At 40.2% G+C, this 13447-nt stretch overlaps 1 long non-coding RNA gene across 1 annotated transcript in view; it reads left to right on the top strand.

The window, feature by feature from the left end:
* LOC141582840 (uncharacterized) overlaps positions 1-13447 on the top strand; it is a 112469-nt gene that overhangs the window by 52971 nt on the left and 46051 nt on the right. The window contains exon 3 of the long non-coding RNA XR_012515754.1: positions 11884-11951. This is a non-coding gene — a long non-coding RNA (uncharacterized LOC141582840). The remainder of the gene's footprint in view (positions 1-11883; positions 11952-13447) is intronic.

Genomic DNA, 13447 nt, shown 5'->3' with positions numbered 1-13447 from the left:
GCTCTCATAGAAATGTGAACCAAAAAGTAACCGAGGCAGATCTTAATCAATTTAGAGATTTATTTTGCCAAGGTTGAGGATGTACCCAAGACTGTGGGGCAAGAAACACAAGTCACAGCAGGATCTGTGTCCTGTGCTTTTTTCAAAGACAGTTTTGGGAACTTCAGTATTTAAACAGGAAAGAGCAAACAGGTAAGGACACCTAATTCATCCCATAACAAAGGGGAAAATGCAGAAGGGTGTGTCTTGGCTAATCAGCCCTCCTTAAAGAGCTTTCTTTGAAGTCCCACCCCAAGAAACACCACCCATACCTCATCAGTTGTTCTTTGAAGAGAAGCTGAGAAAGTGGTTTTTTTGTAGCTTAACACATTGCTGCACTTAATAAACTTGGGTTTTAGTTGGTAAGGAAGAAGTGGTATGTGGATATTTGAATGATTTAGCCAGACAAGGTTATTGATGTTAATGTGACTTCATTCTTGGCCACAGGCTGGTATGAGCTGTGTAACATATGGCTTATGTCTGTGAAGGATTTACATCTTTGGGCTATGGATATTTTTTTCCTAGGATGTTATATTTGGGTCTGTGTCTATGGCATGGAGTTTGGGGCCTGAGCAACAGGCCTGAATATTGTTGATGAAGAGAGTCAAACTCTGTAAAATATTGAAAGAGATTCATTTGGAGCCAAATGTAAGTGACCGTGGCCCACGACATAGCCCTCAGGAGATGCTGAGAACATGTACCCTGGCCAAGGAGGGAGTCCATTCCGATGATTGGGGGCCTTAGCATTTTATTTTTGGCTTACATTCTCCCCCTTCTGGCCAAGATTAGCCAGAGGCAACATCAAAGGCCAGGAAATCTTTATTTTGTCCCATAGCATTGCTGGGGTGGCAGGACTGCCTGCCCTGGGTCCATCCTGTCCCTTGGTAGGGCTCTATGGCCGAGGCACTTGAGTCAAGACTTACAGGCAATTAATTATTCTAGGCCCAATAGGAATGGATGTGGACAGGCATTCATTTCCTCTTAAAATTAGTATTTTTAGTAAAAAGCCAACAAACAAAAACTGAAACAAAGTTACAAAACTGACTAACTTCCACGTGTTGAGCTACTGAAAGCTTGGACTTAGGTTACAGATTATGACAACTAGCTGTGTAAAACATAAGCATTGTTCTGAAAGAATATTATGAAAAATATCAATCTTTGTAAGTCATAACTGGGAGTATTATACCCAGGAGGCTTTGTCACAAAGTATTTTCATCCTGTCAGTAAATATTTTCTTTTAATTCTACGGGAAGCAGAAAATCCCTTATGGTTGGGGTAGATGCAGAAGTGACACCTAATAGCTTCCAAGGCAAAGTCTCTTGTTTTACCAGCTGTTTAGGCATCTTTGTATGCCTCCTTGATTTGGAGGATCTGACCTTGACCTAATTCTATCCCTCAAAACTCATGTGCCCACCTTTCCCACAACAGTGCGTGGGCCTAGAGGGGAAGGTGTTTGTATAGTTTTAGCATCGGTGTATTTGTAGTGAAAAACAGATTGGGCCCAGTGGGATGCCAAATGAGGGAGATTAGCATCTCTGGTTTTCAGAATACCACGATTTTGGTTTCCTTGGAAGTAAAACAAGGAGAGATAAATAACATCATTATTGTGACAACCAAGAGAGTATGTGTATGTTAGAATAAAAAAAGGAACCCATTTCATTAGGGTACCAACGAAAGACAGGCAGAAAAATTATAATCTGGTACTCTCTAGAGGATTATTGTAGCCAAGAAATAAATCACTCAAAAGAAAACCAAAAAACAAAAGTTAGGGCTGAATCTAGTTACACCTTTTCTTGGAAACAATTTTTCTTTCTCTAGTCCCTGCCTTCTTTCTATTAAAGAAAAATTATAATAAGACTAATTTCTGTGCAAAGTAAGTTTTAGGCTTATTATGTTAGGCCTGATTATTTGCATAAAATTCAACAAGAATTGATTGGCCGTATAGGCCCCTTTTAAGTTAGCTATGCTGGAACTTTACCTAAAAATATGTTATTTTAGTTAAAGTCTTGGTAAAATAACCAGTGTCTCCAATTGTTTTGTTTTAAAACTCTTACTAGCAGGGCGCGTTGGCTCAAGCCTGTAATCCCAGCACTTTGGGAGGTCAAGGCAGGTGGATCATGAGGTCAAGAGATCAAGACCATCCTGGTCAACATGGTGAAACCCCGTCTCTACTAAAAAATACAAAAAATTAGCTGGGCATGGTGGCGCGTGCCTGTAATCCCAGCTACTCAGGAGACTGAGGCAGGAGAATTGCCTGAATGCAGGAGGTGGAGGTTGCAGTGAGCCGAGATCGTGCCATTGCACTCCAGCCTGGGTAACAAGCAAAACTCCATCTCAAAATAAATAAATAAATAAATAAATAAATAAAATAAAACTCTTACTAAACTTATATAAATAAGTATATTGTCATAAAATTATAACACGAATTTGGGAGAACTCAGAGAGAAAGGCAAATTTGCTTACAAAAACATACGTCACCGAAATAACTCAAAAGAAAAATATTTTCTTGACCTTTCTTTAACCAGAGAAGCAGATTTCAAGCAAGATGTTTGTTCAACTTGGAAATGCCATTCACAGGCCAAACAGCTCAGGAGAGCTACCTATCAGGCACTGTAGAATCTAGCAGTTCCTCACATAGTTGGAAAAAGTCCTGTGGAAAAGAGGCTCCCTGCTCATGAGCATCCCCTCCTTGCATCCCCAGATAGCAAGGTCCTGTGTAAGCCATTTTTATCACAGAACTCCTTCAGGCACCATTATTTCCATTAGCATAGGGGTAGCTTCAGTTAACACTTCATAGCAAGGCAGTAAATGCCCCTCAAGTGGAAATGCTTTAGTTTGGTTTTGGTCATTGGGAAGTACTCACAGTCTTTTGCCATAAGCCTCAACAAATAAATGCTCCACAAAGGTCTATGAAGCGGAGACTTTGTCCCGACTGGCACTCCAGCTTCTACCCTATACTTTAAGGGCTCAAGCAATCTTAGTAGTTCCTATTAGTGTGTCCAATTAACATTTCCCAAGAGAGCAGATTTACATGACTTCAGTTTTATAGTACTAGATAGGGAAAACATCCCCCAGTTAGATACAATACTCATTTTCATAAGACATTTAGGTAAATGGGTTACAATTACCTTACATAAAGCCTGTTTAAACATCTTAAATTCCATAATTCTATTAACCCATATGTTTTTATATTTCAGTCCCCCAAAGTTTTTTTTTTTCTATACCCAGATCATTTTACCTTTTCTGGTAAAAAAAGATTTGGGTTCCCAGCACAGAGTTGCATATGTCAGATGCATGAAAGACAACAAATTTGGGTGGGTGTGGTGGCTCATGCCTGTAATCTCAGCACTTTGGGAGGTGAAGGCGAGTGGATCATGAGGTTAAGAGATTGAGATCATCCTGGCCAACATGGTGAAACCCTGTCTCTACTAAAATTACAAAAATTAGCTGGGCATGGTGGTGCACACCTGTAGTCCTAGTTACTCAGTAGGCTGAGGCAGGAGAATCACTTGAACCCAGGAGGCGGTGGTTGCAGTGAGCCGAGATAGAGCCACTGTACTCCAGCCTGGAGATAAGAGTGAAGACTCTGTCTCAAAAAAAAAAAAAAAAAAGAAAGAAAGACAGCAAATTTGATAAAGCTTCTCAAACATTCTTTTAATTCTGTGGGAGAGGCACCCATGTAAAGGGGGGACCCCTTCCTCACAAAAATTACCATGACCTGGGTAATAGGTATATTCAGTGGGAGGATATCCCAGTCATTATAAGGCCAGTCCAACAAGTGAGCTGTGTGTCCTCCATCAACCCAAACAAGCTCTTAAATTCTGTAGCATTTAAAATTAAGGCTTTTGTCCTTAAAGTAGTTATTTTTATTATTTTATTATTTTTTTGAGACAGAGTCTCACTGTGTCACCAGGGCTGGAGTTTAATGGTGTGATCTCGGCTCACTGCAACCTCCGCCTCTCAGATTCAAGTGATTCTCCTGCTTCAGCCTCCTGAGTAGGTAGGACTACAGGCGCCTACCACTACGCCCAGTTAAGTTTTTGTATTTTTAGAGAGGGAGGGCTAAAGAAAAGAAAAATAAATAATTTTTTTGTATTTTTAGTCACCATGTTGGCCAGGCTGGCCTCAAACTCCTGACCTCATGATTCACCTGCCTCAACCTCCCAAAGTGCTGAGATTACAGGCATGAGCCACCGAACCTGGCCTAAAGTAGTTATTTTTACAATGCATTATAGCAAAGATTTCTCAAGAAGCTGATAATACCAACTTACAAAATGGAAAAATTCCTTTACATTGTATCTTGTTTTTAGTAATTACTCGGTTTTGCTCTTTCCCCATGTTTACCATCTTCTTGGTAACCATAAGTCTCAGAGTCCAAACTTTCATTGCCCTAGCTTCAGTTTTCTTTTTATCCACTTAGTTTTGTCTGTATAATTTTTCCTTCATTTTAAAGCAACTCTTGAATAGTTTCTTAACTAGAAAAAAACCCTACATTTTCTTTAGCAAAAGCCACATCCTTCTGTTTTATAAACTTCACCAAAAACATATTTTATGCTCCTCCTATTTTAACTCTTAGTAACCCAAATTCCCAGTGAAAAACTAGAGGGTTTAACATGACTTTAAGATTTTAAACTACTAAAAATAACTTTCAAATTTACCAAATTAATCTTACCAAAGATGACTAAGGTTATGTGAATTAAAAGCATCTCAACTACCCTCTACCAAGCTAATAACCACTACTTTTTTGAAAAACTCAATTTATTAGCTTTTTCATATAGTTTGAAATTTCCCTAAACCTGTTTCAGCTATAGATAAGGTTAAATCCTTCTCCCATGACCTGGATTTTCAGGTTTCTCAGTGGAGATGTGTTTTTAAAGGCTGATTTTTCCTCCTCTTACACTTTGGAAACTCACAGTTTTTTGGCTGTCTTGCGGTGTCTGCAGTGGCAAGCCGCTTCTTTCAAAGGGTCTTTGAATTCCTTTGGTTTTCCTGGTATTTTTTTGCAGTGGTTCTTGGAGCAAAAGTTCACAATGTGTCTTCAGACACTGTTCTGTCTGTCCAAGCAGGAGCTGCGCGTTAATCTTGTCTCCTAATTTAAGTTCTAATTTAAGTTTCCTCTTGAAGTTCTAATTTTTTTTCACCTCTGATATGTATCATTTATCACTTCCACATGATCCATACAAACATATAGATGTAACAGGCATACAGAGTAAAAAGGCAGGTTCAAAAGATTTTTCATTTGCCTGTTTTTGAAAATGTTCACCCTTCTTTTAGTTTATTAATTTTTTAAAGTTACAGGAGCTAACAAAAAGTGAAGGAGAGCGTTGTCATCCAAGGTCTTTTCAAAAAAGAACTGAACTTCTGAGATATCAATCTGAGGAATTTCAAAGAGACAGATTATAGAATTTAAGAATCAAAAACTTCTTGTATTAAGAAAAAGTCAGTATTTTAAATAAAACTTTAACTAATTCTTTAGTCTTGTATTACTGTATTTTTAATAACAAAGACTCTCTAAAAGGACTATGATAATTTAAAAATATTATATCCAACCAAATTATACAACCTTATTTTTGAAAAAACTAATTTATTTTTACTAACCTTATTATGACATACATAGACCATCTATGACATTCCTGGACTATCTGTTTTGTCTTAAATATCTCTCTTAAATTTGTCCTAAAATAAGATGACAATCAGTCACCATACAAGATTCTTTCTCATATAAAATTACTTTAGTTTTTTGCCTTTCTTACCAGAAATTCCTCTTCATAGCTGTAGCTTTCTTTCCATTTCTTCTTTCCTGGTTCCTTTTACCTAGTTATGTATATAACCTTTAAATAAGCTTTGAATTAGACAGAAATGTTTACCTTTTAATAAAAACTTGTTTTAAAAATGTTTTTCTATAATTTTTAAGTTGAAAATTATGCAGATCTTTAATTTATATCTATTATTTTAATATTTATAACCTTAGATTCTAAATTATATGACAAGTTTGTATATAAGCATTTATTTCATTACATTTACTTGATTAATTTACTTAATAGTATACCTACATTATTTATGAAAACTGCGATAGTCAGGCTGGGTGGCCTCCTTTGGGAGGCCGAAGCAGGGAGATCATGAGGTTAGGAGATTGAGACAATCCTGGCTAATTTGGTGAAACGCCATCTCTACTAAAAATACAAAACATTAGCTGGGCATGGTGGCATGGGCCTGTAGTCCCAGCTACTTAGGAGTCACAGGCAGAAGAATCGCTTGAATCCATGAGGCGGAGGTAGCAGTGAGCCAACATTGCACCACAGTATTCTAGCCTGGGTGACAGAGCAACACTCTGTCTCAAAAAAAAGAAAACTGTGATAGTTACTACTTAAAGTTAATTCCCTGTTAACCAATTTTATGAACTATGAATTTCAAATATTTACTTAAGTAAGAAAATGTATGCTTCAATAAGGGTATTTTTATTAATAACTCAGAATTTAGCTGTTTTCATTAAACCCACAATATTATATGTTTGATTTATTACACAAGCAAAGATCATTCTGTTTTTGGGCTAGGTTTATAGTTTTATGATCCTTACACCAAATCCTAACTCTTGTGTTCTGTAGGGACAAGCATGAAACCACTTGATTAATAAATGCAAACAAAAATGCTAACAATTCTTAAGACATTTATATTATTATAATACAAATAATTTTAAAGCCTGCTTATTTATTAAAGATTCCATTTAAGTCACATGATCCTGAAAAAGCATTTGACTTAAAGTCTCTATTTTTTTCTAAAAAAGTATTTTAATGTTTTTATTTTTCTTTAAGCCAATTAATTAGAGCCCTTTTATGTATTTTTAATAATGAAACATTACATACATGACACATAAATACATAGACATATTAAGCATACTGATAGAAGTATATTTTATAGCTACATAAAGCTGCCTCTTTAAAAAAATTGTTTTTTATTTTATTATTTTAGACTTCCAAATTCTTTTTTTTTTTTTTTTTTTGAGACGGAGTTTCGCTCTTGTTACCCAGGCTGGAGTGCAATGGCGCGATCTCGGCTCACCGCAACCTCCGCCTCCTGGGTTCAGGCAATTCTCCTGCCTCAGCCTCCTGAGTAGCTGGGATTACAGGCACACGCCACCATGCCCAGCTATGCTTTTTTTGTATTTTTAGTAGAGATGGGGTTTCACCATGTTGACCAGGATGGTCTCGATCTCTTGACCTCGTGATCCACCCGCCTCGGCCTCCCAAAGTGCTGGGATTACAGGCTTGAGCCACTGCGCCCAGCAGACTTCCAAATTCTTGATAACCTCTTTCATTCCTCAAGGTAGGTGTCAGCTAAATAGCCCTAAATTTGCATATTAAAGGAAACAACTCTTAGGTGAAAAAGTAGAGAAAAAAATTCTGGTGTGCTAGAGGGAAATTAAAACAGATTTAATTGCCAAGTTAAACATACATGTAGGCCTGGTGTGGTGGCTCATGTGTGTAATCACAGCACTTTGGGAGGCAGGAGCACCAGCTCAAGAAAGCACAACCTGTGTTAGTGGAATGGGGTTATAGGCTAGCCCTACATTGGCCAGGATAAGCACTCACTTAGGTTTCTGAGGTGATGGGTGGGGCCATAGAGCTCCCAAGAGTTTATGTCTTTTGTCTTTGGCAAAGTGGATAGACAAAAACCATCAGGTGGGGACAGGGTTGGGTGAGTCTGAGCTCAGACTCTCCATAGGTGGGGCTTTCTATGGCCATTGCGGTGGGTAGGGGAGTGGTTTTCAGGCCAATGGAGTTATGTTCCCAGGGGGATTATGGCTGCCTCTGCTGGATCATACAAATTGCCAGGTTAGTGGGGAAAGCCAGCAGTGACAGGCCTTACCTAGCTCTCATGCAGCCAGCAATGCCAATCTTATTCCCGCCATGCTCCCACCAACCACACTGAGTTCATATCCAGGCAGCCTGCATGCAGAGGTGAGATCTTGCCCCAGGCTACAAACCTCTCTGTTGAAAAAACAAACAGGACTCTCAGGTCTCACCCCTCCCCACCTGCCTGTACTGTCTGCGATGGTTTCTGCACTTGGATTGGCAGTTCCTCATTTGCCCCACCTGATTCTGTTCAGAAAAATTAGTGCTCAGTCAAATTATTACAGAGTTCAGCTAGGAGCTTCCTTCTCTCTGCAGCTCCTCTCCAATTCCACTGGCTGCCTTCACTTCCTCAAGGACCTCCGTGAGATAAAGCCAGGAATGGCTTCCCTGGGTTTGAGCTGGAGACTGGGAGTACCTACAGGGCTCTTCCCATTGCTGCTTCTACTTTTATATTTTATTCAGCTCCCTAAATCTGTTTCAGCTATAGGTAAGGTTAAATTATTATCCTATGACCTGGATTTTCAGGTTCCTCAGTGGAGAAGTGTGTTTGAAGGCTGACTTTTCCTTCTCTTACACTTTGGGAACTCACAGTTTTTTGGCTGTCTTGTGTTTGCAGTGGCAAGCCACTTCTTTCAAAGGGTCTTTGAATTCTTTTGGTTTTCCTGTTATGTTCCTGTAGTGGTTCTTGGACTAAAGGTTCACAGTGTGAGTCTCCAGACACTGTTTTGTCTGTCCAGGCAGGAGCTGCACATTAGTCCTGCCTCCTATCCAATATTTTTCTGTAGTTCTAATTTAAGTTTCCTCTTTTTTTTTTTTTTTTTTTTTGTTGTTGCTGTTGTTGTGTGACAGAATCTTGCTGATTCTTAGATTATTTGTTTCCCACTTTTTTTTTTTTTCTTGAAAAGGAGGAGCTTAGCTGTGGCCTAGGGTTCAGTGTGGTGGGTCGTGTGCTGGTTGTGGGTTGGAATCCACAGTGTGTCATTAGAGAGTTGTTGACACCCTCTCATGTCTCTTTCTGATCTAAGCACCTGTGGGAAGGCTCAAAGCACAGAGTGATCAGGTCCTATATGCACTTCCTGGACAAACCTTTTTGAAACTAATTTTGTTGGTGGTTCCCTGAAGGCTGCTGCCCATCATGGGGTCAACCCCATAGACATTCCCATGTGGCCCCCTGTCACCCAGGGGTGTTTTTTGGCTGGGAGGAGCAAAATGCCCTTTCTCTTAAGAGCTGAGGAAACTCAGTCTCTCATCTACCTATGAAAACAACAGTTAAGTTCCCCAGGTAGTTGTGCACAGACAAGTCAAATCAAGATGACTTTTGAAAGAAAAAGTAATGGAGAAGAACCTTTAGAATGGGCCTCTGAACTAGAAGTAAGATCCTAAACGATAACTTCCTCGGAGAAAAAAAGGCAGCTTAGAATACATTGAGGACCATCAACCAAAGAGAGGTCCAGGGCTCAGGAGGACTCATCAGCACCATTTGTTGGAGAAGCTCGAAGTCAGCGAGGCTTCAGTGGGCCCCTGCCGGTACCTTAGCTCTGAGTTTGCACAACTCTTTGAGGAACTGAGTCTTCTCTGAGGTCCCATGTGTTCAGGTACCAAATTACTGTTGACAAAGAGTTGGCAATACATTTTTTTTTTTTTTTTTTTTTTTTTGAGACAGAGTCTCACTCTGTCACCAGGCGCCAGGCTGGAGTGCAGTGGTGCGACCTCGGCTCACTGCAACCTCTGCCTCCCGGGTTCAAGCAATTCTCCTGCCTCAGCCTCCCGAGTAGCTGGGATTACAGGCGCTCGCCACCACGCCCAGCTATTTTTTTTGTATTTTTAGTAGAGACGGGGTTTCACCATGTTGGCTAGGATGGTCTCGATCTCTTGACCTCGTGATCCGCCTGCCTCGGCCTCCCAAAGTGCTGGGATTACAGGCATGAGCTACTGCACCCGGCCTGAGTTGGCAATAATTTTTAAGGGATTTATTTGGAGCCAAATATGAGTGACCGTGGTTTGTGACACAGCCCTCAGAAGATCCTGAGAACATGTGCCCTGGCCAAGGAGGAATTTCATTCAGATGGTTGATGGCGGGTGGGGGTGCTTAGAATTGTGTTTTTGGTTTACAGTGTCACCAGCAGGGTGAAATGTATGTGGCTGTGTTTTGGAGGGTGCTACGTTTTAGGCTGAGAAGAGGAGAAGCAAAGGAAAAACAAGAAGGAGAAGGAAGTGTGGGAGTAGGGAATGAGGAAGAGGACAAGAAGAAGGGAGAAGCCAGGAGAACAGGTGCCGGGAAGAGGAATCGGCGGGTCTCCTTTCCCAGACATGGCAGCAACCGCCTCCAGTGATAGGGTGGGGGTGGGGGAAGGATCCTGGGGTAAAGTCTGCCAGCAGGGTGAACACTGGGCAAGCAGTCACTATAAAACAAGCCTAAGAAGAAATGCAGGCCAACGGAGAATGATGGCAGAAGGTAGAGGTGGGCTTGAGAGAGAGGCAGAGAGAGAGAAACAGAGACAGAGAGAGCAGCAGAGACAGAGAGAAAGGGAGATAACAAGCAACTGCCTACCATGTGCGAAGGTTTCTGAGGCAGTGTGGGGCTGTGCCCTGAGGGGCACAGCAGGAAATAGTCCTGAAAATCTGGCAGGCTTGCTGCTGAAAACTCCTGCACTTTGTTGCTACTTTGGAGAGAATACTCCCACTTGGTTCCCTGCTCATTGACAAGCTTACTATATTCTGAGTCATCAATTTTCCATTCTTTTTTGGGAGATGATGATGCTAAAGAGAAATACTGTAAACATTGGACTAATTCTGCTCACCTCTGTCAAGGTCATACTGGTGATCCCTGTGACCCCAGCCCTTGTGTACGATCTGTCTTGCAAAGTATTATTTAGTTTCTGATGCAAATGTGGCTGTGCCCTTCCATCAGCAGATGCAGGCAAAACTCCTGAGAGAAAGAGAGATGGTGTTACCATGGTAACGAGATGACCTGGCTGAGCGTGGAGCTAAGCATCTTTCTGTTGAAGGACAGGAGTAGCTGTTCTTAGCCTCTACTCGTACCTGAGGAGTCACAACTGATTTACATAAACCTCTCACTTTTTATTAAATGCAAACATAAAAAAGGATGAAGGAAGGCAAATTTTCTCTCCCTTCTTGAGCTGTGACTTCCATCTTTTAGAAAAATAAAAGCGAATTAAAAATAATAAAAGCTAACATCTCCTACTGGGGAGGAAAATCACTAAGGTCTGGGAAGGGGGTGCTTTTAAACACCATTTAGGTTTTCTGATTTGTTGCTTCTATTAAAATTTTGGGTTCTGCTCAGGGCATGCCTAAGGTAGGTTAGATTTTAAAGAACTTGCCGGCCTTTGAAGGATGAGATATACGAGCTAGTAAGCCAGGTTTATTAGTGATATAACATTTAACAGCTTACGTGCCCTTTTTAACCTACGTTACAACAAATGTACTTCCTCCTAAGGTTAATACTTAAAAGTCAAAACACTCGTACTTAATGTTTGTTTGCAAACAAATTCCCGATGGCAGTGCTGGGGACCATATTATGTTACTCCAAAATATGTGGGTTTTTTTTTTTTTTTTTGGTATAAGGGTTATTTTGAGCTGTTTATTTTGAGAAACTGCAGATGCAGGAGAAATTCTGACAACAGAGTACTAGAAGTTACCATTTTGTAAGATAAATTTATATCTATAAAGGGAATCTCCATTTGTAAGAGTGTCTCCTACTCTGTACCAGGAAGAGATGGATGACGATGTCACTAAGATGTGTATAAACGGAAAAGGCACTGGCTGAAATCTGCTTAACAAACCTTACCCTTGTTTTTCCTGAGCATCTCCACATAACTGGCCTTCCCAATACCATTCTTTCTTCGTTTCAACACGCGTTGGTATTTAATACTAAATTCAAAGCCATCTCTTTGAGATGTACTAATTTCAACAGATATTACCCATGTACACATGTTAATAAACCTGTTCATTAATCTGTCTTTGGCTACAGATGTCTGTCACTCTGTCCTGACCAAGAACTACAAAGGATAAAGAGAAAATTATTATCCCTTTCGTACGGTAAGATTGACTTGTTTTCTTTACATCCCAGCGCTGTGGCAAATTGAATGTATAATATAAGAGTTTTGGCTAAAAGAATGCTTATAAATAATCACTCACATGAACACTCACACACTACAGGTAAGAATGAAAAATCGACAGCCACTTTGGAAAACAATTTGGTAGTTAAACACACTTACCATAAGTGATGGTTAATTTGATCTAATTTAATTTTTACTTTTTTGAGACAGGCTTGTGCTGTCACCCAGGCTAGAATGCAGTGGTATGATCCTGACTCAGGGCAGCCTCAAACTCCCAGGCTTGAGAGATCCTCCAACCTCAGTCTCCCAAATAGCTGGGACTACAGATAAATCCTACCATGCCTAGCTAATAAAAAAATTTTTTTGTAGATAAGGAGTCTCACTATGTTGCCTATGCTGATCATGAGCTCCTGACCTCAAGCCGTCTTCCCATCTCAGTCTCCCAAATGCTCAGTCTTCCAAGTGTGAGCCACTGTGCCTGGCTGATATGTGATGGTTAATTTTATATGTCAACTTCACTAGGTTATAGTGCCTAGTTTTTTGGTCAAACATCAGTGTAGATGTTGCTGTGAAGATATTTTAAAGATGTGATTAACATTGACAATTAGTAGATTGTGAATAAAGCTAATTATCTTACTTAATGATGGAGGGGCGTCAACCAGTCAGCTGAAGACCTTTAGAGGAAAGCTAGGTTTCCCCAAATAAGAAGCAATTCTGTCTCAAGAGCGCAACATAGAAACCTTGCCTGATCTTTCAGGCTCCTGACCTCCTTGGTAGATTTTGGACTCAAAAGTGCATCAACTCTGTATTAGTCCATTCTCATGCTGCTAATAAAGATCTATCCAAGACTGGACAATTTACAAAGAAAAAGACGTTTAATGGGCTCACAGGTCCACATGGCTGGGGAGGACTCGCAATCATGGCAGAAGGTAAAGGAGGGACAAAGGAATGTCCCACATAGCAGCAGGCTAGAGAACCTATGTAAGGGAACTGCCCTTTATAAAACCATCACCAACATGGGGAAACCCCGTCTCTACTAAGAATACAAAAATTAGCCAGGGATGGTGGTGCATGCCTTTAGTCCCAGTTACTTGAGAGGCTGAGGCAGGAGAATCTCTTAAACCTGGGAGGTGAAGGTTGAAGTGAGCAGAGATCGTGCCACTGCACTCAGCCTGGGCAACAAAGTGAGACTCCGGCTTAAAACAAAAACAAAGACAAAAACAAAAACTTACAGTCACATAAAAACTTGTACATGAATGTCTATACCAGCTTTATTTATAATCACCCCAAATGGAAACACAACCTACATGTCCTTCAATGGAGGAACAAACTGTGGTTCTTCCATGTGATGGAATACTGGCAATAAAAAGGAATGGACACGTTACTGGTATACACCACTACTTGGATCAAACTCAGAAGCATCAAGGTGAATGAAATAAGCCTGCATGAGGAATGAAATAAATCTGCATGAGTGTA

This window comes from Saimiri boliviensis, chromosome 2 (assembly GCF_048565385.1).
Source record: "Saimiri boliviensis isolate mSaiBol1 chromosome 2, mSaiBol1.pri, whole genome shotgun sequence".
NCBI lineage: Eukaryota > Metazoa > Chordata > Mammalia > Primates > Cebidae > Saimiri > Saimiri boliviensis.
Note: the sequence above shows the minus strand (reverse complement) of the source record. Positions and strands in the feature narration are given on the sequence as shown.